Here is a 27,597-nt window from a genome sequence, read left to right as displayed (position 1 = left end):
TTCTGCTGTGCCCAGTTTTGTTTTTAGAAAGCAAGTGATTTCTCGTCTTTGTAGAGCATCAGACAAGCGATCTTTATTTGTGTTTTCACCTGAGTAAAGTGTCTTCTGCTTTGTTCAACTTGGAACAGAGGTACTTTTAGGCAGCAAATAAAGCCTACTTCTTTTCTGACATGCTTTTTTTTTAACTGAAAATTAGCCCGTGGAGGCATCTGAGCAGTTGTCATGAGGTCTTTACCTTTTTGTGGATGTATTGTAGTTGCTTTTTATAGCGCTCTTAAAATTACTACAGGAAACATTTTCACAGCACTGATTGTCATTTATGTATTCTGGAAGATATGATGCCAGGATGGAAATGACAGTAAATCAAATGACTTTTAAACATTGTTAGCTTTTTTTCTAGTATTAAGCGCTGTAACGAACAGAAGCCACCGGGCTAAACAAAGTACTGTGTTAAAATCAGATCTGGCAATTGCCAACAGGTCAGCACATCTCATTTATTGAAATCTTTGGATACAGATTAATTTTCTTTGTACAACTTTTATTTTTTTTTAACTTCCTCAGAAATAGAAACAGCAGGAAATTAGATAAATGGATTGAAAGGTTGCCTAGTTTCCCTGCAGTTTCTCTAAGTGGTTATGTCTTCTACTGAAAAAAGAAAAGAAGCTAGCTTCACACAAAAAGACAGGGTAGTGATTCATGACATATTCTTTAGACTCCTACTGTAAAGGTACGCTAGGGGGACTAGTTTGGGTTGTGGGTTTCTTTTTTTCCCCATTCAGTGGTGAAAATGCACAGGCTATTGTAATAAGACCTGTGAAATGAAGGGTTTTTGTCTCACCTTATAGAGCATCATGATTATAATTGTGAGCTTAAAGGAAAAATCACGTGTAAACTCAGATGATGAGTTCAGGGGAGAGGGATCTTCTAAGAAAGTCATTCTGCTCCCTGCTGAATAGAGAGACAGGTTATTAAAGGTTAGTTTACTTACAAGGGCAGAACAAGTTAATGAACAAACCACTCCAGACATTCTCACTGTGTTGGAGTTTTTTATTTGTTTTAAATGGAGAAATTACCAAGGTGGAGCACATATCCCTAGGCTTTTTGAAAACTGCAAACTGCTGATAAGTATTCCAAGTTTTACATATGAAATTCTTATTGCTTAGGTGTCTTGTGACGACCCTTGATCAACAAGGCTGCAAGTCATGTAGAAGCCGCAGTAACTGCAGAGTCTCTGATGGATAATTGGATCGGTAGGTTGGTTTTGCTTAATTTTTCCCCCCTGCCTTTTAATTGCCTGCTGTGTTAGCAGGTTCCTTCTCTCCATCCTGTTGATATTTAATTCTCACCATTTTTTATTTATGTTGTGTGTTGCATCTTTCCTGTTCAAAGTACATACCCCTGTCTCAGTCGCTAGTAAGGAAAAATAGCTTGAAGGTATTTGGATGGCAGTATGTAGCAAGATATATTTATTTATCTGAAATATACATGACAATGTTTTTTCTTCTCTGTTTAGATGACATAAAAAGATTGTAAGTTTTCTCAGGTCTGGAGAAATGAGTAGTTTTTTCTTTGGAGAAGCACTGACAGTAGTATTACTGATATGTTGAATTCCCAGGGCCAGCTATTCAATCTACAGGAATTCCAAAGTATGTTACTCGGAAAGCCAAAGTGCAGAGAAGTGGTGAATGACTGCATGTCCTTTGGCAAATTCAGAGCTGTTAGAGGCTTGATCTGAAATTTCAGTGTGTAGGATTTAATATTAGCAGAACTAGTATTCCTGCTGAATGAGTTATTTTAGAAAACTGGTAAAACTAGGCATCTCCCATGTGCAGTTAAATCACTGAAGTGTTCTTAAATATAACGATTTTGAAGGAACAGTCCTCCAAACTATTACTTGTGTGACTGTTTATTGCTCTAATGTGTATTTTTTGTTTTTACTTGGAAGAAACAGTTGTTAGTAGACCCTTACTGCAATACTCTCCTCTTTCATCCTCTGATTTCTTTTTTTGTATGTGTGCCTTTATAAGAGCAATCTTAAAAAACTAAATGCACATATACACAAAACCAACAAAACCCAAGTCATTTTGCCTGATGTCTATAAAGGCTAATATTGAGTAAAATTCATAACCTGACCAGAAAGGCTTTGCACTGTATGTTAAACTTGATCGACTCCTATCAGTGTTCATGGGAGTGCTTGTCTAAATCCAGAACAGCTTTGATTTAAGACATTTCATCACCTGCATTGGAATAATTAAAAACCTACGCATTTTAAGGCTATGAGATTTCTGGTGTATCTATTTTTCTTGTAACCTATGTGTGCTGATGACATTAAGATAAAGACTTACATGATAATAGGGCATAATGACCAATGCAAGTTTACAGTTGGTTAATCTTCATGAGTTTGTCTTTGTTCCCTCCAGAGCTAGGTATATTGGTTAATTGCCTAATTCTGTGGCTAAAGAACTTTCTGAAAAGAAGCTTTGTGTAAGGAAACATACACACAAGCACATGCACTATTTTTGCTCAGTTGTCTGGGTTTGAATCATCTTTGTAGTGAATATTAGCTTTAAGAGACAATTATTATTACCCCACACTTGGCATAATGTAAGAGCTGAGAGTGAGAACTGCCATCAGGGAAGGTAGTTTTCCTTTTTTTGCCTTTTTCACTGGATTCCTAATTCTCCCCTTCCTTGTGGTATGGGCACCTGAAGATAAATGTTAAGAAATGAGCTTTGTATCTTGTAGGGATTCATGACTCTCTGGTGTCATTTTGCTAAGTATTTAAGGTCTGTCCTGTGTCTTGTCAAAGCTTGTTCAATGCATGGCTGTAGAGGGGAAGTAGCAGATAAGAAATTCTATTTCAGATGGAAGTTGGTGGCTCAAAAATCGAGGAGAAAATTGCTAGAAAGGATTATCCTGGCCTTGGCACTGACTTTTAAGCAAAACTACCAAGGCTGGAATCCTTGTTTAAGAGCCACTTGTGTCAGAATTAGAAGCAAAGTGTGTAGAATAGTTCCATTACTTGTTTCAGTTTGCAGATCAGAGCAGGTCTGATTTTCCAATGCTTGCAGTGGTATCCACATCACTGTTCTTTCTTGGATATAGCTACTATTTCCCCAATAATGAAGTTAACTGGATAGAAGCCGCACTTAAAATTGGCAAGAAGAACCCCAGCAATGTCTATCCAACGTACAACAAAAAGCTAGATCTAATCACATAAGCCTGATGATAGAGGAAGCTGGGAATCTCAGACAGTGCAGACAGAATGCAGTCTTCCTTGCTAACTTCTGCGTAAGATAGGTATGCTTGAAAATAATAAATAGATTGCTTTTTAAGAATAGACTTCCCTGTGCTTACGCTTCTGATCTCTTGACCAGTGCTACGAGGACATAGAGTGGTTGTGGCATCTACTCTTCAGCCATGCATTTTTGAGTACTGATGAGTCTTTTCTGTTACTCCACATCCATACCAGTTTTCTGTCCTCAGGGAATAGTTGCACATATTGACTCAGACACTATGCGTGTTGCCTGAGGGGCAGCCAGTCAAGGGTCACATCATTTAACACTGGCTGGCGTTACTGTTTTTCCAGATACCTGTGAAAATGTTAGAAACTCATGACAGTTTTTGATTGTTGTTTAGCAAAGCCAGAAGTAGCAATACTAACACCAGAACCATTGCTTTCTTAATTCAGAAAGACACCACCTGTATCAGTTTAAACCTGCTTTTACATTCTGGCACTGCTTTTACATTCTGGCACTGACACACTTTTACAAGAAAACTTCTATTCAGAAAAAAAAATTTAAGCACCCCTGTGCTGCTTCCTCCACCAGAAATTTCTGCTGCTTTAAACTTCAGGGAAGTTGAGTTTTGCTTTGAGTTGCAACTTTCAATAGTTCCTCTAAAGTTTATTCCAGAATGTAATATGTTTACATGCAAAATGCCATCATTTCAGTTGTATCATTAGCTTTTAGGTTTTATTTCCTGACAGGCATTTGACAACTAAGACTTAGGACTAGGAGAAAACTGTGTTATTGAACAATCTTCATTTAAATACAGAGAAGAATGAAGGATTTTGATTTGAGGGGGAAGTAGAAGAGAGGGCAGAAAAGTGCAAGAATTGTGGAATTTGATTTAATATATATACATATTTTTAATATGAAAGTCTTCGTTTTCCTACAATTTCCAGATGGACTTTTGCACCAGTTTAGGGACTTGGGAATTAATTTGTCTATTTGGAGAAAAGGATGTTTCTCATCCTGGAATATAAAGTGCTATTGAACGGTGAAATGGTGGGAGCAAGGAGAATTGTGAAATTACATGTGAATTCAAGTGAATTGTTGAAACTAGATGAAGTTTCCAGCTAATAGTCAGGCTTCTCAACCCAGTTCCTTCTGGCTAGGTTTCACTTTCCTCTCTCTGATTCCCCTGCTGTGTCCCTGAACCTCAGTCGCCTTGGTGATTGTTTTCTGTTCCGTCTTCAGTTAATGTTACTGCTAATCAATACTGCCAATGGAATTTTATGTTCAGAAATTACTGGACTTCAATATATGAATCTGCTTAATCTAATATTTTTCAGGCTGAAGTTATGAGAAAAGTGTGTGCCACTGGATAGAAATAAGAGATTAAAACCAATCATTCTAGCATTATTAAATCTCCAAATATATATTCTTTAGATCATGTTGTTCTTAAGGATATTAGCTTTCACTGTTTTCTAACAGAAGGGAGTCGTAGCCTTCTTGTTTTTTTGTAGAGCATGAACAGATATTAACTCTGAGGCTGTGCAAGCAGCAGTTATATTCTGTATTTCTGTAGTTTCATCTTTTTCAGTTCTAAGACTGGTTCTAGAACGTGACTCAGATTTAAACACAGGGAGGTTATCATTCATGTAAGACAAGTCTTCTAAGATAATATATTGGTTGGTGTACCTGAGAATTCTTACATAAGACAAAGATGGTTCCTACCCTCTTAAAAGGGTACAATTGTTTGTATTTTTTAATTCTTCAGTGTGTACCATACAACTAGATGCTGTTTTATCAAAGTAGAGAATTGGAGCATTAAAGATTGAGGTCTTTGTAAAGGTGGATGTTTTCTGTTGTTATTTTTCAAATACTTTGTATAATTTTCTTGATCTTTCAGATGTATTTAACATCAACTACATTTATGAGAAATCTGTTCCTCTTTAGTGACTCTTCCAAGTTAGATGTCAGCAGGTTGATGATTTGCTCTGCATGGTGGCAGAGCTACAGAAAGAGGTGGAATGGCTAAGGAGCATAGGGGAATCTGAGGAGGAGATTGAGTGGTGGACCCGCACTTTACCGTCCCCGGAAGAAGCAAACTAGCCACCTGAAACAAAAGAAATGAAGGATCTTCTACCCTCTAGCCACCAGGCAGATGGAGGAGACCTAGGAGACAGGGGAGGTTGGAAGCAGGTTACTCCTTGGCGTAGATGATGTATTACTCCCCAGCTTATGTCACCTTCCCAATACCCCTCTACAACAGGCCTTGGTACTCGAGGATCAGGAAGATGAGGAAGATGATGAATTAGATTTGAGGAGGGCCACATGGATCATAAGGGGGCTGGAGCACCTCCTGTATGAAGACAGGCTGATAAAGTTGGGGCTGTTCAGCCTGGAGAAGAGAAGGCTGCGTGGAGACCTCATAGCAGCCTTCCAGTATCTGAAGGGGGCCTACAAGGATGCCAGGGAGGGACTGTAGTGACAGGACAAGGGGTAGAGGGTTCAAATTTAAACAGGGGAAGTTTAGGTTAGATGTAAGGAGGAAGGTCTTTACTATGAGGGTGGTGAAGCACTGGAATGGGTTGCCCAAGAGAGTTGTGAATGCTTCATCCGTGGCAGTGTTCAAGGCCAGGTTGGATGGAGTCTTGGGTGACATGGTTCAGTGTGAGGTGTCCCTGCCCATGGCAGGGGGGTTGGAACTAGATGATCTTAAGGTCCTTTCCAACCCTAACTATTCTGTAATTCTAGATAAGGGATCATCCAGGTTAGAAGAGTCGCCACAGAAGAGTCAGAGAATGCCTTGTATCACAAGCAGCTGTACTAGGAAAAAAAGTAGAGTGGTTGTGATTGGTGAGTTCAAGCTAAGGGGGGCATGTATATGTCGACCTGACCCAACTCACAGGGGAGTCTGCTCCCTCCCTGGGGCCAGTGTAAGGGATGTTACTGGAAAACTCTCTTGCCTGGTATGCCCAGTTTCTATTATCCTTTACTAGTCTTCCAGGTGGGGAATGAGGAAATATCTTCAGGAAGCCTTAAGGACTTAAGGAGGACTTCAGGGTATTGGGGCAACTGGTTCAGGAGCCCAAGTAGTCTTGTCCCACCTGCCAGTCACAAACAATGACAGTGGTAGCATCAGAAAAATCTTGCAGATTAATTCCTGGCTCCGAGACTTGTGTCAACATCAGAATTCCGTGGGTTTTGATCATGGGTTGGTCTACATGGCACCAGGCATGTGGGCGGCATATGGGGCATGCCTTTCCCAAAGGGGGAAAAGGATCCTAACCTAGGAGCTAGCAGGGCTCACAGAGAGGGCTTTAAGCACTTAAAGGAGAAAGAAATAGGAGAATGCTTGAAGGAGAAAATGAATATATTGTGGTCTTTAAAGGTTGCAGGTTAGTGTTCTTTAAATGTATGTTTTGTCTATGGCCAGGTGGTGCTAACAGCCTGGAGAGGGAAACTTGCACAGACTATTGCCATTTAGCTGAAGTCACCAGAAGTGAACGTTAAGGAAACCAGTTTCCACTGAATTATTGACGCATGCTAACTGGGTTAAAAATGGAGCACTTTTATTTATTACATCAATTTCTATCAGTTTTGATGAGTGACAAGCAGGGGCAGGCACAGCATCTGTCTGAATAGAAGGGTATGGCCATGTTGCTGGGCAGATTTGTAAAGGTGAAGGGGTGGAGAGAAATTAAGAGAGGGAAGCAACCCTGAAGTAAAGCCATACTTGACAGGTGTCTGAAGGTGGTATAGTGTGATACGGAGCAAATTTTTCACATGTCCTGTTTGCTGTAAAGCTCTTTGGAATTTTCATAGGTGAGGTTCTTCCCTTTCTGTTCTAAGACTGAAAAATACTGGATTATACATCAGTAATAAAGATTTCTGGGCCTGCAGTTAGTATAAGGAATTTCCCTAACTAGCTAATTTTGGAGCATGGTTTATTTTCCATGTTCGGTTTTGATTCTTTATGGAATAGGAATGCTTGCATAAAACAGCAGTATAAACATTGATTTATACTGGAAGTTTTCTGACACAGCAGTGCGTTCAGAGAATCACAGATTGGTTGAGGCTGGAAGGGTCCTCTGGAGGTAGTCTGGTCTTCCCCTTATGCCCAAGCAGGCCCACCTCGAGCAGGTTCTTTAAGGCTATGTCCAGATGGACTTTGACTAATTACGAAGAGGGAGAGTGTACAAACTCTGTGGGCAACCTGCACCATTGATCAGTTGCTCTTACAGTAAAAAAGTGTTTCCTGATGTTCAGAGGGAGCCTCCTGTGTTTCAGTTTGTGTTCATTGTCTCTTTTCAATCACTGAACACCACTGAGAAGGATCTAGCTTAATTTTCTTTATACCCTCCCTTCAAATGCTTATTTTTGACATCCCTCACTAGTTTCAGCTCCAGGTAGGTTCTGGCTTTCCTGACTGCATTTGTGCATGCTCAGGCAACCTCTCTCTGTTTCTCCCAGGTTACCTGTCCCTGCTTCTAGCTTTTTTATACTTTCTGTGTTTGAGTTTTGCCAGGATCTACTTATTCATCCATGTAGGCCTCCTGGCATTTTTGCCTGACTTCCTGCTCACTGGGATGAAGGGTTCTTGAGCTTAGAGGAAGTGATGCTTGAGTACCACCCAGCTTTCTTGAACCCCGCTTCCCTCCAGGGCCTTACCCCATGGGACTCTTTCAAGCAGATCCCTGAAGAGACCAGTCTGTTATCCTGAAGTCCAGGGCTCTGATCAACTTTTCTTTTGCCCTGTGCTCTCCTCTCAGGATCCTGAATGCCACCATGCTCACTGCAATTTAAGGCTACCTCTGACCTTCAGATCCCTAAGGAGCCCTTCCTTCTTCACAAGAATAAGATCCAGCACAGCGTCTCTTGTTGTTGGCACCTCTGTCACTTGAGTGAGGAATTTGTCATCAGTGCTCTGCAGGAAAGCTCTGGATTGCTTATTCCTGCCTCTGTTGTCCTTCCTGTAGATACCAGAGTGGTTTAAGTCCCTGGTGAGGACTGGGGCTTGTGAGTATGAGGTTGCTTCTACCTGTCTGTAGAGGGCCTCATCCACTTGTTCTTCAGGTGGCCTATAGTAGTTGTCCACTGCAGTGTCACCCATACTGATTTGCTCTTTTAATACTTACCCATAAGCTCATCATCCATGCCCAGGCTAAGCTCCTTGCTTTCCAGGTGCTCTTTCACATAAAGGGGTATTCCACCACCTTACTTTGCAGCATGTCCTTCCTAAAGACCCTGTGTAACTCCACTGTAGCACTATAGTCATACAGGCCGTCCCATCATCTCAACAAGATCCTAACCATGAAACTCCACAAAAATATTTTAATTCCTTGTGTTTATAATCTTTGTGTTTATTTGTGGGGGAAAAAAACCCCAGCCTCCACAAATGATGGAAGCAATTCAGATAAAAGCACTGTTTTTGCCAATGTAACTGTGACTACTGTGGCAGCTTCTGCTAGCCAAGTTACGTCAATCAACAGTCACTCTTCACACCGTCAACCAACATAGCTGGGGTGTCAGAAATTCCCAAAGCAAGAAACTGTTCCTGCCCAAAGGAGCTTATAAAATGCAGAAGTAAGAGTGTGCTCAACTGTTTGAATACTGATAGTTTGTACTTTCCTGTTTTATTTTGGGGTTTCTTTTTAGTTTGTACATTTAATCTCAATAATTTATCATTTCAGTAATACTGGCTTATTTATACATGGTTTTGTTTGTTAAAATATCTTTGAAAAAAGTAAAATCTGTATTCCTGTGTTGCAGTCCACTAGAAGCAGCAGCATGGGACAGTTCTGAAAAAAGAATTCTCTCTAGTTTTGGGACACAACTGCTTTTCTCTGTCAGATTGCATTGTTTCGGTTTGTTTTAAATTGATGTGGTATTTTAAGTACATTTTTATATTTGACTTGAAAGTGCTAAAATAAAATCTTACAATACTGTATAACACCAATTTTTCGGACTAACCAAATGGAAATCTTTAGCAGGATGGTGACAGATCTCACTGCACCTGCCATGTGATGGTAGTATATGAAGGTGAAATGCATCTAACATGTCAGGAGCTGAGTCATTCATCACAGACAGCAAGAAATCCAAGTTCCCTTGTGTTTTTGTGTCTTTTTCTTTGCTGGTATTCACCCTGCCTATCTGACTTTGTGATACAACTTTTTTTGATCAGCAAGAACATGTCTTGTTTGGTCTGTTTTTAGTCAGATATAGCTGTCTTTTTTAGGATCTAGTGTCTTTGATTTATCAGAACAAAACAGGACAAAATGGAACTTCTGGTGAAGTTTTACTGGATTGAGCACTGGCATTCCAGCATGCCAGCAATAACATTATTAAGAGAGAAGCATTTTTCAGGAGCTGTTTCTAATGCTGAATTAAGTATTTCTAGTGAAAAATCACTCTAATTGTTCAGGTTGTCCCAGGTCTATTTTCAAATCCTCTCTGCTTTCAGACAAGGAGATTGTTAGATGATACCTAATAATGTTTTCAGTTGGATATTCCTGTCAAGTGTTTACCTGACAGCCAAATGTTGTGTTTTTTTGTGGGGTTTTTGCCACCTGGAACTCTTATCTGAGTTGACTGTGGTAACTGAGTGCGAATTCCCACTAGTAACCAAGCCTGCTAAACTAGGCTGAACAATGGGAGGACATGAAACTTGTGCTCCTTGCTGTTGACTAGCTTCAGTTCCTTTCTCTGTCCAGTTCAAGCCCCTAATTTTTCAACGCCCTACTCAGAACCCCAGAGGGAATATTTCTTCCAGGTTCACAGGGCTTCAAGCTGGGCCCTTAATGAGCTGAACATTAAATCCCGAAGTGAAGAACTTCGCCATTCTTGCTTTACTTTTGCAATGAGTTGTTTCACAGAAATCAGCACTGCTAATAGTAGAGTGAGATACTAATCAATATAGATGAGGATCTATCAGAGTTCTGCTCTTTGAGATTGGGTCGCCATCTGTCGGATACCAGTTTTTGCTGTGGTAGAATACTGGCAAGCATACAGTAATGCCGCTGGATAGCACGGACTTCTCCGTAGAGATCCCAGCATTGATTGGTGTTAGTAGTATTAGACACCCAAATGAGCATGAATGGAGCAGATGATGTTTCCTGATGAATCTTTGCAGAAGTCTTTCCTGTCAGCTGTGGCTAAAGAACTACAAAACACCCTAAAAAAGAAAATGAAATTCAGCAGGGCATGTAGTGGACAAATTTAAACAAATTACAGCTTTGTATCTAGCATCTTGACTGCGTTGGTATATGTGCCTTGGAAATGCAGTAATGGGAACTGCAAAGGAAAAACACTTTATTCCCAGTAACAATATAAAAGTTTTTTTTTTATGGTAGTATAGAAAAAATAAAATAAAATAAAATAAAATAAAATAAAATAAAATAAAATAAAATAAAATAAAATAAAATAAAATAAAATAAAATAAAAAAACACCAGTCTTCATTGAAGAAAAGCAATAGGAATTTCGGTTGGAAAAATAATAGTGTTGAAAGTAAGCTAGGTCTACCAGGACCATACCAGGTCTACCATATCTCAATATGCAGTAATTCCTTTGCTGTTCTAATACTGCAGAACCTGTTTTGATGCATCACTAAGATGGGAATGAAAACACAGTATACAAAACTAAAGTGTCAGCCATCCAGCCATCATCCATTTTGGTACCAAATTTTGCATCTTCTTTTCTCACTTCCTTTCACTGAAACAATGGTTCTTTTATATCTTGACACTTTAGTATTTTCAAAGTGTTTTTGAAAGAAGAAATGCATCAGAAAGGTGCTAAGTATTCTTGCTTTCATTTAGAACTAATTTTCATTCAAGATGTTCTTGTCATGGCTTATACTTGGTGTGAAATCTGGAGGGGATGCTGTGATTTTAAGAATTTTGGGCTTACTTGTTTTGCTGGCAGAACACAAATACAGATATGTGAGGTTTTGCTCTAATTCTGTGGCTCAAGAGTAGCTTTTTGATGCAGATGAGGATTTGTATTCTAGAAGCTGCTTTGCTAAGGGCTGGCATAGAAGTGTATCAGAGATTACTTGTTATACCTAGATTGGGATGTGCTCAGTGCATTTAATTCAACTCTCTAAGCATCACTGAATGGCCAAAATGCTATCATAATTGTAGGGTTTTTTCTTTCTTCTCTTTGCATATCTGTAGCTAACAGACTGAAGTTTTCAATTCTTAGATATTTATTTAAAAATATTGAATATGCAAATAAAGGAGAGATTTTCTACCCAGATTTAGCACAGTAAATGCAAAATTTCTTGCCATTGTTAAATTACAGGTGGGAGGAAGAAGTTCTGCAAGAACCTAATAAAAAGACTGACACGTCTACCTGTTCCATGTTTATATATAATAAACCAAAAATAAGTGGATGCTCTGTATCTATTAGGAAAAGCTTCTTTTGAGGTGAAGGCAAGTATGAAATGTTACATAGTCAAAATTCTCATCTTTAAGGTCATTAATTCTTATGAAATTTTTTTACAATAAATGGTGATCTGCAGACAATTTCTAAGTTTCTTAGTTCTTGACTTGGTGGGAAATGGAGATTCTCGTGTTATTTTTCCATCTGCCTGTGCATCTGTAAAACGTTCAGGAGTTCACAGTCTGAAACCATTGATGTGAAATAAAGTGTAAACTGATACAGGTCTAACTTCTGTAAATACAACTTGGGAAATTGTATTAGGCATATTGCAGAGCTGTTAAGGCTTGCTCCAACTATATGGGAATGTAATGGCATTATGCCTGTTGCCTTGAATTTTGGAACAGGATTTGAATAAATGATCCTAAATAGTTCCAAGAACTGTTGTCTTTGGCTCTGAGTGGTATTCATTACCTCTAAAGTTTTGTCTTCAATAGTTGTCTTTATTCAACTGCATACTTACTTTCTGTAAGAAGTGATGGCTTACATCACAGGACAAATGGAAGAGTTAAATGGTATTATATCTCCATGCACCATTTCAGTACTATGGGAAATTTCATGTCATAAGAAGCACATTTCCCTCTGTACAAATGTGAAATTGTGTTGTGAATGAAATCTCTTAATTACCACTCAGCTTTGCTAGTTTTTTACTTGAGTCAGCAGCTGTCTTCCTGAAAAGCACCATCATTTTGAAGCAGAAATTTAGTACTGAAGATTTTAATCCAATTTCATTCTTCCTCATCATTAAGAGAATAGTGGTGTAGCAGTCAGGAAGAAAAGCATTCTGCTTTTATAAACAGTACTCAACTTCTTGTATTAGTAAATTAGAACAGCATGTTCATATTTATTCTTCACCTCCTCACTAACTCTCTCACTTCTGGTTTTGCTTCTAGTTTTTTGGACCCCACCTTTCACTTTGGAGCTTCATTGTTTTACTAACCAAATTTTAGTGCACATTTTAGATCAAATGTGTGTATGTATCTCTGGGAAAAGGCTGTTGCCTTGAGACCAGAAGTTTGCAATTACTGACTCCAAAAAGCAAGCTTATGGCAAACTAGGTTGTGGGATTTTTTTTTTTTTTATTTATGTATGAAAGTGTTCTTAGAAATTGAGGGGGGTGTGTGTTTAGTGATGTCTGTAATTTCAACAGAGGTGGGGTGTCGTGATGACCTGTGTAAGATTTGTGGGCTACTTGGTGAAATCTTTTAATTGCACCAAGGGTTTTTAATTTTCACTTAGGGTTGCACCAATTTTATCTGGAGTCCAGGTCAAAATCCTAATCTGTGCTATATGTAAATTGAGCAATTTTCCTTAACTGTAGTCTTCGAGTAAGACTGTGCCATGTTTACACACTGTAGCCTGTAATGAATGTTCTGAATATCGACAGTGAAAATGGTGCTGTAATTTGGGAGTGATTACTCCCTTGTTGCATCACCAAATGTGTGGTGACTGCTGTTTGCTATATTTGCCCTGTTTCGTCTTGTGTTTCAGCTATCTTTCCCTGGTTTAGCCACTTGTTTTCCCTAATTTTACCCTTGGATTGTATGAGTACCTTGGGAAAGGTGTGGTTTCTTCATTGCACCACTGTTAGCACACAACACCATGGGTCTATAGTGGTGCCTGGCAACCACAGTCCATAATGCCCAGTATAGTGCTCAATAATGAAAGCATTACACAGCTGGACAAGACTGGTAGGACTCATTAAAAACACACTCTTATCCTAAGGTTATCGAATGTACCTTTAAAGTATACCCTAGATTCACTCTCAACAAGTGAGAGGGTTTTTCTGTTTGCCATTCATAACTACAGGGAACTCTAGTCTTCATATACTACTGGTAATAATAGCTAAAATATTAAAACAAAGATGGATGTACTAAAAGCAAAGAGGTAGGATTCAAAAAAACATTTTGTAATCCTCTGGGATAATGGCCTTAAGCCACGTGTCCTTGGGATTTATGCACTCGTTTTTATTATTTGTCCTTTTGGACTGAAAGCTTTGTCACGAATATATTTGATAATAGCCTGTTTGGTATGATTGTAGTCTTTCGTATTCGTGTAATAAAACAAATGATTTTGCACCATTTGTGGGTTTAGTCATTCTTGCTGTATGTGTTTTCACCTCTGATTTCACCTTCAGTAGCTTAGATGGAGCTAGATAAGGATCTTTTGCTCACTTAGTCCTGTCCCATGGTGATACTACACAGAAATGCCTTCAATTTTGTGCTTTGATGTACTGAAACACTAGTAAGATACACACGTAGCGTACCTGAAGCATATGTATTGTGTAGTTGGCAAATGTGAATATAGGTTATTAGAATTTGCAACTCTGTGTATTTTGACAACCACTGCAATGACTAAAGGCCCACATTAAGATAAACAATCTAAAGCAGAGACAAATATAGGAAAACCAGAATTTATTTCTTTAACTTGCAAACTTTATTGCAGCCTCAGTTTTACTGTAGTAAATGTTGCAGCAATAGAATCTATAAAGGGTGGAAGTGAGTTTCAGATGTTAGACAGCTAGCTTATTCCAAGAGTCATGCACTTGAGTAGCTGAAGAAAGCATTCGCGGAAAAAAGGTAACATTCCAGAGTAGGGAACTAAGAGATTAAGCTATTGCTGGTCGGTTTTGCTGGTTTTGAGGTGGAAAATCTATCTGAGAGGAATTTTTCTGGAAAGGAATTTCTTCTGGAAAGAAACACAGCCTTTGCCTTGCTTTTTCTGTGACTGCACATCATCTCACTACATTAAAACGTTACCTTTGGTTTTTATCCATAACCTGGTAATGAAAAAAATTGCTCTAGAGCTAGTCTTTTATGTCCTCTAAACTGAGTTAGCTTCCCTGCTGTGACTTCAATAATGCATCATTTCATAAGTTCAGAGGATTTAATGTGTTTCAGGTGAATTTGTGAGTTGCTGTTAGATGGTTAAAAGGAAAATAGCTGTAATGGATTGGATGCAAAGCTGCTTCCCCGGCTTCTTTCTCATCCCGCCCACTAACATGCAGGAGCATCTGCCTCTCATCTCCTCTTTGCCTGGTGCTATGTGTGAGTGCGTTTTGACAAACATTGTATGAACAGAGATCTGTGAGGTGAAATAACAGTGGTGAGAAATGCAAGTAGTTCTGACTTAGTAGGTAACTACTTGCGCATAGGGGGTGATGCTTTAGCAAATAAAAATATTTCTGTAGTAAAAGTTGCCACAGCAAATAAACCTGTCTCCTCTAGCTCTGTTGAAATAGAGCATCTCTAAATTTATAAGTTACTTAGAATTAAAAAAATAAAAAAAGTAGAGGTTTTTGGCCTATATTCTCCATAGACGTTAGAAGATGCTTTTTCTTTCTGTAAGGTTTCTTGAATATATATTCTGTCTTCTGAGTTATCTGAATGCTGTATGAAGGAAGAATTTTTTCAGTTAGGACACTTTCAAGATGATGATCATGTTGTGACAACACAAATGGCTTTGTTTTTAAAATTTCAGATGTCGTATATTTACAGATAGGAATGATGACTGAAATATTTTCCGTATGTGGAGGAAATATTGATGTTGTGTGTTGATTCACAGTAACTTAGGGTAGTTTTCCAAGTATGCATGATACAAATATTACTTCACTTACTGAAACACGTGTGTATGTGGTGTTTCCAAGATGGGAGGGTAAAACAAGTTTGAACCACTACATTTTATTTTGTTGTGTGAACTTGGTGTAGTGATTTTACCTGTTACTTACTCTGTGCTGGTGTAAGGAGTATTTTAGGTACTTTATGACTGGAGAGAATGAATTAGTGTGCTCTGAAAACATACCCAAATCTTTCAGAAGTAACACTATATAGCATAGACAAACCTTTAAATTATATTGCTAGTATCATGCAATTGAAGGATTGTTATCATTTGAATTTGATCTTACAGCTCTCTGTGTCTGGTAAGGAACTTGCAAAAGGGAGAGCCAGGCAGTACTGGGAGATTCTGGAATAATATCCAAGGCAGCTGTAGCCGAATTGGCTGGTGGGTGCTTAGTTTATACATGTCTTAATAGAAATATATTCCTGGCCTAACTGGGTTAACCAGTATGAATTCTTACAGGTTTCTTCTGTGTCCACTTGGTTTGCCTATATCTCCAGATTTTCATACTTTCAGCAGCCCATAATCAAAAAAGTTGGTAAAGCTGAAGTGGGATGGGGATCCTGGAGATGTGGAAACTTTCATACAGGGTACGAGTATGTTCTGCAAGTTGCATGCTGCTGGCTTCTGAAGGGTTTTTTTGAGCATGGAGGATAGTAAAACAGTAAGAGATTTACAGCTCCGTTTTGTTCCTTGATGACTGTCCCTTTGCGTTCATATACCAGAAGTATGTTTACAACTCTGTTTTAAATCAACTCTTTGCTTGCTTGTACTGTTATAATGTGCCTTGCGGTTTGAAAGAGGTGCTGTATACATTCAATCACACTTAAAACCAACCAAACAAAAGAATTTGATAGAAATAAAACTCATCCATGATCAGGTATTTGGTAGATATCTTTATTGTGACAACTATGTAAGTTTTTGGGAAGATTCTCTCTGCACCAGAACCCCTCATTCAGTCAGTTTCAATCACAACAGGCAGTAGAGTTTCTAGCCAGTGGTCCAGTGGAACAAAATGGGGTACAAAATAGAGAGCTGAGCTACTAAAAGGTCAAGCTTTCATGTGACTAGAAGATCTGACTTTTAGGATTGAACGACTTCATTTACAAATCTCTCCAATCCTATCATAACTTAGTAAAATGACTCTGTTCCTTCACTGGAAGGCTTGCAAGGTGCTTTAGTGTATGGGTTACTCCTGATAAGAAGAAGCCTTGTCATCCTGCTGAAGCCTGGAGAGAACATTTTGTGGACTTCTCTAAAACAAACAAATAAACAAAAAAACCTCCATAGTTGAAGGTTTGTCGCATTAATGTGATTAAATGCTGGTTGTGTGAGGGGAAGAAGTTGGTAGGCTTCCTTACTGATTCGTGATTTTTGTCTTTTGAAAATGCACTTCTTTACTCTTGTGTCCATGTAAGATGCTTTTTGTTTTTATGAATTCATTTTGGTACATTTTTTGCATTCAGTGTCATTCAGATTGATCCGCTTCTGTTTTTCTGCTTCTGCAGTTGTACTTCTGCAGTTGTAATATTGAAGCTGACTGTTGACCAGAGTATATTTCCTTTTGTATTGTCTTTCCTTCAAAATGTTAGCCTGACAGTAAATTGTGTAGTGTTTTGTTTTTCCCCTAGGGGTAGTTGCAGAGATTAGCAGGACAATGAAACAGTAGGGGAAAGCATCTGGAAGGTAAGACTTTCCAGATGGATATCCTTTTGAGATATAATAATGGATGTGCTTGGTATTTTGTTTTGTTTTTCAAGAGAGTAGGGTGCAGAAATTTTGCTCTGCATCTCTTAGTATTTTCATTTGTCTCTTTTTCATAATGAGATGTTTGCTAATGCCAGAGGAATTACTCTAATCATTTGACCCGATGGAATCAGGCTGTAGAATTCCAGCAGCTATTCCTGGCTCCAGGAATTAAAAATCCATAAATAATGATTAAGCTGTATGTAGTGCTGAGATTTTCCATCTTCACTTTTAAAATTTTGAGTCATAAAGAAAATACATTTCACAGTTTGACCCACTGATTGTTTTATCTTGCGTTGGCAGTTATGTGTCCTGGTTTCTTCCCCAGGTATTTCTGTAGGAAGCCAGTTGATCAGCATGGATTAAAAGCGCAGACTATTCAGAAAATACAGTACACAAGTGCCCAGCTGACCTTGAGAAAATCTTTAAAGAGCATGAATCAAACAAAAATTATGTGAGCTCAAAAGACTGGATACCTATGCTGAGGTTAGTAGTAGAAAATCTTAAGTGGTATAAACAACTGCCGTTTTTAAAAGAAACTTAAGAATATTAAGTACACATTTTGTTAGTAGCTCTCTGAATACAGTAGGTCAGTTGGAATAAGAAAACACTTTACATTTCTCAACAAAAGATAACTATATCCAACAGATGGGAGCCAGCTGAAAGTTTCAAATTAACTTCTCTAGCAGGAATAAAAACCTATATGCTATTTGGAATTATTCTTTTCCCTCCTTCTAAAATTCCTTGTTGCTTTTTGGCTGGTCCAAGATTCAGTATTACCAGTAAAAGTACAGTATTTTTCCACAAGATGATTTGTAATTGAAGGAAAAGAGCAGGTTATGTTTCAGTAAGAGTTCTTAAAATCACTCTATTGAAATTTAAACTAACCTGTCCTGTCTCTGGAAACAAGCAAATTCTTTTTCCCTGTAACCCATTTCTTCTCTAAGCCAAGTAGTAACCTGATATTTTTCTGAACAAAGTGAAAATCAATAACTGAACTTGGACAATCTGCTCCCATGATAACTTCAGTCTACTGTTTCTTTCCTGCACTCGCAGCATTAAGCTGCAATTCAGATTCTTTTTGGATTATAACCTGTTATTATTTGGTTATAATATTAGATTCTTTATAATTTCAAATGAGTTTTCAGGGAAATTTTATGATAATTTGTCACTTCATCTATATGTTTGCCTAAATGATCTTTATAGGAGCATGAGGTAAGTAAGGGGAGAGGAGAAAAAAGGAAGACTACAGGACTGGCTAGATCACAAAGTGTCTCAGACTGAAGTGTTGTTCTGTTTTTGGGGTAGGCATCTGACTAGAAACACCCCCAGCTGACATCTGTGGAGTATGTGATCAGCTTTCAGTTGTCCCTGAAATTCGCTACTGAAGTATGAATCTCAGCATCAATCTCTGAAGACTAGTACTCATCTGTTACCCTCAAGAGATTTAGTAGTAGATAAAACTGCACTAAGGCACATTTCTGTGCAGTTCTCTTCACTGATGCCATTGACTGCTTCTAACACTCTTAAAAACTTTAAAACATGGAAGATTAAAAAACTGACAAATTGCTCCTTGAGCTTTTCATGGAGTGGTCTGTTATGCAAGTCATCTCCCTGTCTGTCTTCCAGGCATATGTGTGATTTTTTGTGGTATTTGGAAGTTGTCTTTAAACTACCTGTGTGAATGTTTTCTTGGAATGGCCGTGGGTGATACTCTGTAATGGAGGTTTCCTCCTAGTCCCCAAACTGATCTCCTTCTTATCTAAACAGTTGCACTGTTCATATTATAAAAATTTGTATTTAATTGTCTGCATGTGAATGGAAAACATTGAGACAGTTTTGATTTTGTGTTTAAAACTTGAAAGGGCTGATGAAGGAAAAGTTTGTTTCAGAAATGGAATAACACCTGAAACCAAGCCAAAAATACTCTTTGGCATACCTTTTATCTTAATATATTGTGTGCTAGAGCCATTCCATATATCGCTTCTTCCATGAGAGGTGGCATGCTAACTTACAGAAAAAGGATTTCTTTGCACCTTCTCTATTAAATTTGCAAACACAAATGAGGGGGTAGGGTAGAGATTAGTCGCTCCATCTTAAAAGAAGTTCAGATCCACAGTAGCTGTAAATTACTGCTTTTTTTTTTTTTTTCTTTTTCTTCTTTTAACCTGATGCAGGCTTAAAAAGATTCACCAGACTTGTGAATTCAAGAACAGACTGCTGCATTAGCATGTTTGGTCATGTTTTGCTTTCTCTGCCAAGAATTGTTTTTCTATCTATTAAGTGGAGCTGTCGCTGTGCATGCTGAAGTAATAGTGATTTTTATGTGCTGAACCAGCATACCAATCAGTAATTAGCCACAAGTTCAAAGTTCTGCTCTCTGGTGTATTAGTTAAGGTTCACAACCAAAGTATTGCCTTCATCTCATGGTCTCTCTTTCCATTTCAAGTTGATACTAGAAGCAGGAGATAATTCTTCATTATATGTTCCCTTGCAAGTGGATATTTATCCCAAGATAATCAGCACCATAACTTAAAGGAAGGTGGTCTGCTGATCTGGCCATTATGTGTATAAATACTCAGAGTGTTCCTGAGTTGGGACTTCTAAAGGATTCTTGTAAAACACACTAAAAAGGATACGTTTAGTTAATTGTGCATTTTTCAGCTATTGATAATACCAATTTCATAAAGTTGATACGTGGTGCTGTCAAATTGTAGGCTGATCCTGCTTGGATGTGCAATCCTGCAGTGTTACCCTCTTAGACAAGCTGTCCATACTAATTTACTCAAAATACTGGGACTGGTGTGGGGGAAAAGCAGCAGTTTGTACATGTATTTATGGCCAGTGGAAATCTGAAGACAGAGCAAAGTGGTTACTGACTCTTACACTTCTCATTAAATTATTTTAAAATCAGGGCTATAGTACCTTTATGACCGTTTCAGGAATAGTTAAAATAGTTAAAATAGGTCAATCTATTTGGACTGATAAGTATTAGTGCATGACCAGAATGTGTTAGGTGACAGCACCCTTAGAAACACTTGACCACTACTGGTGTAGAAGTGGAGATTTATAAAAGAAATACTAAAATTTTACGAATTCAGTATGAATGGAAATGCATAGGTGTGTAAGCACCAGAAGAAGCAGCCAAACAAAGCAGAACAGTTGGAAACATGGCCTGTATTGATAGTAAAGAACACCATTCCCAGGACAACATTCTCAGCAGTAAATTGAGGAATATGGTTTGAACAGACCAAAACACCTGCGCTTTGGTAAAGCCAATGCACGGATGGCTCGTCAGCGGAAGGCCCTCCATCCTAGCACAAGAAAGGTGGAAAAAGGCTTTGACATCCCTTGTATACCATTCCTCTTCCTGTTAGGTGACAAGGAAAACAGACATATACATTCCAAATGGGGAACAAAAAAAACTCTGACGGTACTACCAGAGTAGAAACTGGTCTGAGATTTTTGGAAATTGAATTTAGCAAGACTTTGAGGCTGAGAACCACCTCATAACAGCTGATGATGCCTAAGTGATGTATAAAAGTCTGTCTGAAAGCTGGCTTGTCAGTGAACAGGAACTCTGGAGACATGGTATGGGCTTGACAGCTATGATCTCGCCTTCTCTGTGCAGATTATTTGGGCATATGCATCTTGGTGCTTGTGAGAGTACTAGGTTTAAACACGTAAATTAATGAAATCTATGAGAGAATGAGTGTTAGTGAGTAAACCCAAATTATTTGGAGACTTTGTAAAGCAATACCATGCTTTATGAAGCATGAGTTCTTGTATTTTTCGGTAATTTCTATATAAAGAAGATACGGCTTACCATTTTGCAAAATTTCCATCTTCAGAATGGCTGTTTTGTACTGGTTTATTAGTTAAAAGATGTTGTGATAGTTTCCAAGAAGGCAGCCTGTGAAAAATGTGGGGAAAGAAAAATCTGGGGAGCTTGTTGCTTTGTAAAACAAGTGCTACATCTGATAATACTGAATTGTTATCTTTCAGACGCATGAACAACCTGCTTTTGTGGGTACTATTATTGTCTTGATATTTGCTTTGGAAGCGTTTGCTGATTTCATTAGAAGTTTCTTTAAAAGCGTTAATTTCCTTTCCTTTTAGAGAAATTCAACTTATTGTTTGTTTCCTCAATCTTGATCATTGTAATCAATCCGAGTGTTTGTGAACTCTTGACCATCCATAGTATGCAAGCCAGAAAATATGGCAAAGGGCTTGCTGTGTTGAATTGCTTCCTTTTGTAAATTTTGTGTGTGATACTCAATGTTTTTATCTAATCTTTGGACTTTTTGTATTGCCACATGTAAACTGTCACATGTAAACATCCTTGAGGGGGTGGTATGTGTGTTTAATGAAGTCTGTAAGAATCTGGAATTTTTGTGCCTTGGTTGGAAAAAGGGGTTTTGTTGTTTTTTTCTTTTTCTCTTTTGGGCTTTTACGTATGTGGTTTTACATGTACAGCCCCTTTTCTCGCAGGTTGGGAAGTGTTATAAATGATGTGGGTTTTAATGGCGTGGAGTAAAGGCAAAATCAGTGCAATCTCCTTTGGATGCCTAACACAGCTGATTCCCATGAACTGAGGCTGTGTTTTATTTCTGGCTGTTGTTATTAGGTCTTTTTCTTTGAAGCTTCCATTGGCTGGAGGAAATCAGTTTGTTGGTTTTTTTTTGGGTAGACCATGAACAGCTCAAGGATGATGAGTCACTGATGGAACAGTGTTTGCCCCACTGGCAGTCCTGCCAGGACCTTGAGGCAGCACCAGAGGCGGGTTTGGGAGACTCTCTGAGATGCTCCCTTGCACCTGGCTTTGAACTGACAGTAGGCAAGTCTCTTGCAGGCAGGAAGGCTGCTGTGTTCTGCCAAGCTGGAATAGAGATTTTGGAAAAATTGCTTCCATTTTCTGACCTAATTACAGTTAATTACGATAATTTTCCCTGGAAGTGATTGATGCAGGGTTCAATGTGATGTGGCCATGTTCTCATCTGGGAGAAAAGGCTGATGTTTCCTAGCATGCTAGAGGTTGTATAAAAGGTTTCTGAGTGCTTGTTCTTTAGAAAATTTAACCAGAAAACTGGTATGCTCTTTAGAAAATGTAACCCTTTCAGAACATGAGACCCCACTGCTCTAGACTTTTAAGTTTTTTTGCGAAATCTCTTCACACTTTCCAGGTAGTTCCAGCATGAACTTTTTCAGCGTTTTTAGTTTATTCCTTCAGAAATATAGACACGAATGGTGGCAAAAAAATACATATATAGTAATTGTATTTTCCGTTAAGCATTGTGAGAGAGGACATCAATTGAGCCATGGGCTAAATGCAGCTTCAGCATCTCTGTTCCATCACATTTCATGTTATGTGACAGTGATGCACCCCCATCTTGCAGGAGAAAATATGTCTTCCTCAGCTTTGTATAGCAGCTTTGGTTGTCTCAAGATTTCCACACAGGAAACACAGAGCTTGAGAGGTAATGTAGGTCCATGTTATTGAGCTCTGAGATTCCAGCACTGATAGTGGCTGATAGTCTGAGCCAGAATTGAACTCCAGTGGTAGAAACTGCTTTTGAAAAAACATACTCATGTCAAGCTGTGAGAAAGGAAAAAACAGCTGAGTGAAAGAGGGAAATCAGTATTGAAATTACTTGGAATAAATTCTCTGTTTTTTGATTTTGTTATTAATGTGTACTGAAATTTATGCAAAACAGCAAAAATGACAATCCCCTGTGCCCTGGAGTGTTTATGTCAAGTTTAGCATGGTGAAATTCTCATCTTTACTGGAACACTTTCGTGACAATAGAAGAAAATTAATGAAACAATAACCATGGGTATTTAGGAATCTAGTAGTAATAGAGGTACTGGATCTTAACTGCTGAACTGTTAAGTTGCTCAAAGTTGCATCACAGAAAACATGCAAGACCGTAAATTAAAAACTAAGCACTCTAAGAAATATCAGAATTAAGGCTGCCTGTGCAGCTGTTAGTTAAACCTGTTGTGCAGACATTTCCTGGAGGAGATAGTAAGCAGATATTTCACCTCACAGTATGACTTGACAGCTTGAAACTTTAATGGAACACACTGTTCTGAAGAATGTTTTGACACTTCAGAATCAACTTCTATGGTACTTCTCAATCAAAAACGTAATTTTCTATATTACAGGCTGAAGTGTTTCATTTTGGGCATTTGAATGACTGTGACCCTACTCCATGTCTTTCCTTAAAGCATCCTCATACACGTGAAGGCTAGACATGTTGATTGACATCTTTGGTTAGATTGCATGTTGCGTGCTGTGACTTGGTCATACAAAATGCTTGTTGCTCAGTGATTTATGACTGGAGATGTATAAAGTAGTATCAGCCAGTATCAATGAAGTTACAGAAACGACCTCCTTGTGCTAGATTGTAAATTGCAGAGCATGGTGTAACAATCTGAACAAAATCAGAGTGCAGGGAGGCAGACAGCATAGAAACCCCCTCAGATTTTGGGTGTTTTGGCAAAGGTATAAATGAGTGGAAACAGGACCTTGCATTGAAGGTTGTGTGATAATTTCCAGCCTAAGAATCACCACTTGTGCTCTCTATAGATAAGGAAGCTTTTATTGCTGTCTTTTGCAAAAAATAATGTATTTATCAAATGTTGTCCTCTTTGGCATTGTTGTAAGCACTGCTTAGATACAAAACACTGTTTAAATACAAAATCAGAATACTAGCTGGTCCTGACTGATCACTCCGGACCCAAGCCTTTTCGTGGCTTTGGCATACTAGGGGAGTTCTTTCTGCAAATTATACTGAGCTGTTTAAATGAACTGTAACAGTGTGCAGAATACATTACTAACACTGGGAAAGAGCTAAGTAACCAGCTTGGTGATTCCTACATCAATATTTTTTTTATTCTATCAGAGATACATAAAAGTATTTCAGAACTAAACTGATTTTTTTTTTCTTTGGTGATGGTGGTGGTAGGGTGAATGAGAAGAGAAGGAGCAGTGGAAGTGGTAAAATAAAAGTCGCGGTAGCTGTTTAGAAAGGGCTGATGTTTGTGATCATCTTGATCTACAGGGCTGAACTTGAGAGCTGAGCTGGTTTGCACTATTAAATATGTTACAGCATTTTGAGTTATGGTGGAAGATGCATGGGTGACAGTGCGAGCCCATTTAGAGAGGAGAAGTTGAGTCCACTTGTTGCCTGTGTTCATGCAGTACAAAAGTATGAACACAAATACTTTTAAGTCCTACCCTGAAAATTCATTTTTCCATGTTAAATTTTGCTTGACTTTCTTTCAAGAAGTCTGGGATAATACCCATTACTGAAGAGATGTTTTTGAAGATTTTGTTCAAAGTCAAGACTGTAAAACTTTTCAGTGGGGGAAAAAATAGGAGCAAGACATCTACAGTTTCTCAAGTTCTTGAGGTTTGCATACCAGGGGTTTCTATCAGCCATGTCAGTATATAAGTGTATGATACCAGAAAGTGAGTTCTGTTGCCAGCATTTGTGCTTTTCCTGTTTGTAAGAATCAGTAGGCATCACGTCGTCTTTTTTCCTAGGCAGTCTTAACAGGAGTTCTTTGCAGCTATTCACAGCCTTTCTCGTAATGAAAGAATGCACCAAAAGGTTTTAGCTTACTTCCTGTAGTAGGCAGGAATGCTTCTTAGATCTCCAGCAGACTATTAAGAATTGGTGTCATCATTCCTGCCAGTTTGCCCATTTTCTGGTGGGTGATAATTGTGTTTAGTGAATAATAAACACTTATGTTGTGGATTTTTTTTCTTTTCACTGCTCCTAACTTTCTCAATGGACAGCTGCCAACTTCATCTATCCTCAAAGTAAGCCAAGAGAGTATGTGGGCTTAAAATGAGTCTCTATGCAAGTGCTGTAAAAGCTGTTTTCCTTAAAATAAGAAGTACAAAAGCCCGTAGAATTGTAAAAAAAAAAAAATTGTGATGGTGATAAACATATCTTAGGGGATGACAAAATTGTTATTGCCTGAAATCCAAACCCTGCTGCACTCACTGATGGTATGAAAGTTAATCTGACTGAGTTTCATTAGCCACCTTCAGAGAGGACAAAAGGACAAGAAGTGGACTTTTAAGATACTTAAAAAAAATAAATCTATCTTATGAATTTGCCCTAGATTAATAGATTTGTTTGCAACAGATGAGTAAGTCAACCTCATAATTTTAGTTAGACAAGCAAGTCAGTAGTAATGCTGATTCTGTTGTTCCTTAATGGCTTCCTGAATATAAATACAGAAATGTTGCTCTTCAAAAAGGGAGAAAGAAACGACATACCGCAGTTTTGTATCATATTCAAATATACTAACTGTGACCTGCATTTCTACTGTCTTTCCTGACAGCTGGTTTTCATGGCTTGAGCGGCACATGTATCTCTGTTCCCTTTATTGTCTCAAAAGTTTAATCCAACATCTTTACCTTTGGTGGAATTTCAAAATCCCCTGGATTTGGGCTGTAGTGCCTCTGGTAGATTCCTTCTTAACCACTGGGCTGAGCTGAGTTCTTATACTTGGATTCTTTTCTTCAGATCTGTAGTGAATATAATGTCTTCTTAAACAGTTTTAAGTATAGAACAGAAGTAGAGGACAAAAAGTATTTTTAGAGTAAGTAGTTGTCTGCAAGCTTATTTGTTGTTCCTAAGCATCGTGTCTAGATAGATACAACATTGTCTATGAAGCTATACATATCTTTATGTCAACTTGTTGAGACTCCTCAAAGCCAAGACTGCGTAGCCTTCCTTCTGCAAAGCCATTTTGAAATCACTGTAGAAACATTGTTTGTCTTGTGCTCCCAGGTCTCTGGATGTCCTGCAGCAAATCCTACGACTCCCTTATTGTTTATCATTGATTTGTCAAATAATTGGGGTTGGAAGGTACCTCGGGAAGTCAGCTAGTCCTGCCTCTTGCTCATGGTACTTACATTAAGCCAGTCAGAAGAACAGCTTTTCTTTGCTAATTCAACTGCTAAGTCAACAGTGTGTTAGACATGAGAAACATTTTACAGCAAAATCCCGGTAAACTTCTAAAACTCGTCTTAAAAAAATGTTTTACTTTCCCTCAGTTGTATTTTATGGGCCTCTTTCTCTTCCCTTCCTTAATTTTCTCCCCTTTCAAGCAGTGCTTTCTTCAGTGTTCTATTTCTGTGATGGATTATTCTGTTTGCAGCAATGGAAAGTCATGCTTTTGCCTAATGCCTTTTATTAAGTTGCAGGCAGCTGGAACTATGGCTGCCTTTCTCTGCCAATATTGATAAACAGGGGAGGGGGGGGGTGAGACCCATTGTGGAAAATGAAACAGAGAAGGGTGACAGGAGATGCTGAACTCACATAACATCTTTTTTCATTGCAGTGTGTTAGATACCTTTAGAAAATGTGTTTGGGAGAATTGCATTCAGTAGTGTTTGCAGGCACTGTGTAAAGAGTTCTTAAGATTAAAGCTTTCCTTGACCTGCAGTACTACAGGTTGAAGAAGATAACTAGTATTAAGGGAAGGGGTAGTACTGCCAGCTACAGGGCACCTGGCAGCTCACTAAGAAAGTGAAATTTGGTTGGTGTTGGGAAGTGAAAGTTACTTACAGTGTTCTAAAGTGTGTGTGAGGAAGGTGACCTGATGTCTGTTTCACAGTGTACTTAGATTTCTCAGCTCTGCTGCCTTTTTTCTGAGCACTAAAACTTGCTTGTGCTTTAGAGGAAGGCAAGCGAGATATTTTAGTATTTCAATTACTAGACAAAGCAAAGTTGCTAGTATGCACAGTAAAGAAAGTGCTTCCACAGAAGCCTAAAAGGAAAAATAAGAAACTTGGCTCATCATCTGTGCCACTGAAATGATGTTTATCAGTAAAGTAGTTTTAATAGATTCAGTATCTGGTCAGCTAAGATGAAGGGAAAAGCATTGCCTGTGTGTACATAGCACTCTGTGAAGCTTTATAATAAAGCGAACAGGAACAGAAATAATTGCTAATCTTGAAGCAGTATGTGACATCTAAAGGGAGGATTTAACCGGTGCTGTATGATTCATGACAGTGGCAAGGGCTGGGAAACTAAGGAAACAGTTGTGGGAAGCTTCCTGATTTTATAATGGATTCTTAAAGTAGCGTTCAGGTTGTTATAACAAGAAAAAAAAAAAAAAGTGTATTTTCCACTGCTGGGGATGCTGTGCAACCTCCCCTCTCTCTGGGGCCAGGAGACATGAAATATTGATGCAGTGGGAGATATTTCTGTAACACCTTTGACAGAGTACTGTGGGGTAGGTTCTTTCATCCCTTTTATGTCTGATGTGAGTTCTGAAGTTCTGTCCTTCAGCCAGCCAAGTTGAGTTCCCTTAGGAAGTGGAAACTTCATCAAGTGCTGGTGGCCATTCTGTTATATACTCTAATTCAGGAGAAAAAAAGGGAGCTGAAGCTTTGTGAAAGTTTAGGCCTGTGTTTGATTTGAAAAGGCAAAGGTAGGCTGCTTCAATAAGCAAAAAATTCCCTTGCACCTCTCTCTGTTGTCTCAGGCTCCTTTCTAGCTTCAGGTAGTGAGTGTCTTACAGCAGGGCTTAGAGTATCTT

The 27,597-nt window shown here is 38.5% G+C and overlaps 1 protein-coding gene across 5 annotated transcripts in view; it reads left to right on the top strand.

The window, feature by feature from the left end:
* LARGE1 (LARGE xylosyl- and glucuronyltransferase 1) overlaps positions 1 to 27,597 on the top strand; it is a 277,960-nt gene that overhangs the window by 1,556 nt on the left and 248,807 nt on the right. For 4 of the 5 annotated variants that reach the window (XM_065679433.1, XM_065679441.1, XM_065679406.1 and 1 more), the window contains one exon: positions 1,164 to 1,250. The gene's annotated coding sequence lies outside the window, so the exon portion shown is untranslated. Of the gene's footprint in view, positions 1 to 1,163; positions 1,251 to 17,359; positions 17,518 to 27,597 lie in introns of all 5 variants that reach the window. The other variant, XM_065679416.1, reaches the window with a different exon arrangement.

The sequence above is a fragment of the Lathamus discolor genome, chromosome 1 (genome assembly GCF_037157495.1).
Source record: "Lathamus discolor isolate bLatDis1 chromosome 1, bLatDis1.hap1, whole genome shotgun sequence".
NCBI classification, from domain to species: Eukaryota; Metazoa; Chordata; class Aves; order Psittaciformes; family Psittacidae; genus Lathamus; species Lathamus discolor.
The sequence above is the reverse complement of the archived record's forward strand: the minus strand, read 5'-3'. Positions and strand labels throughout refer to the sequence as shown.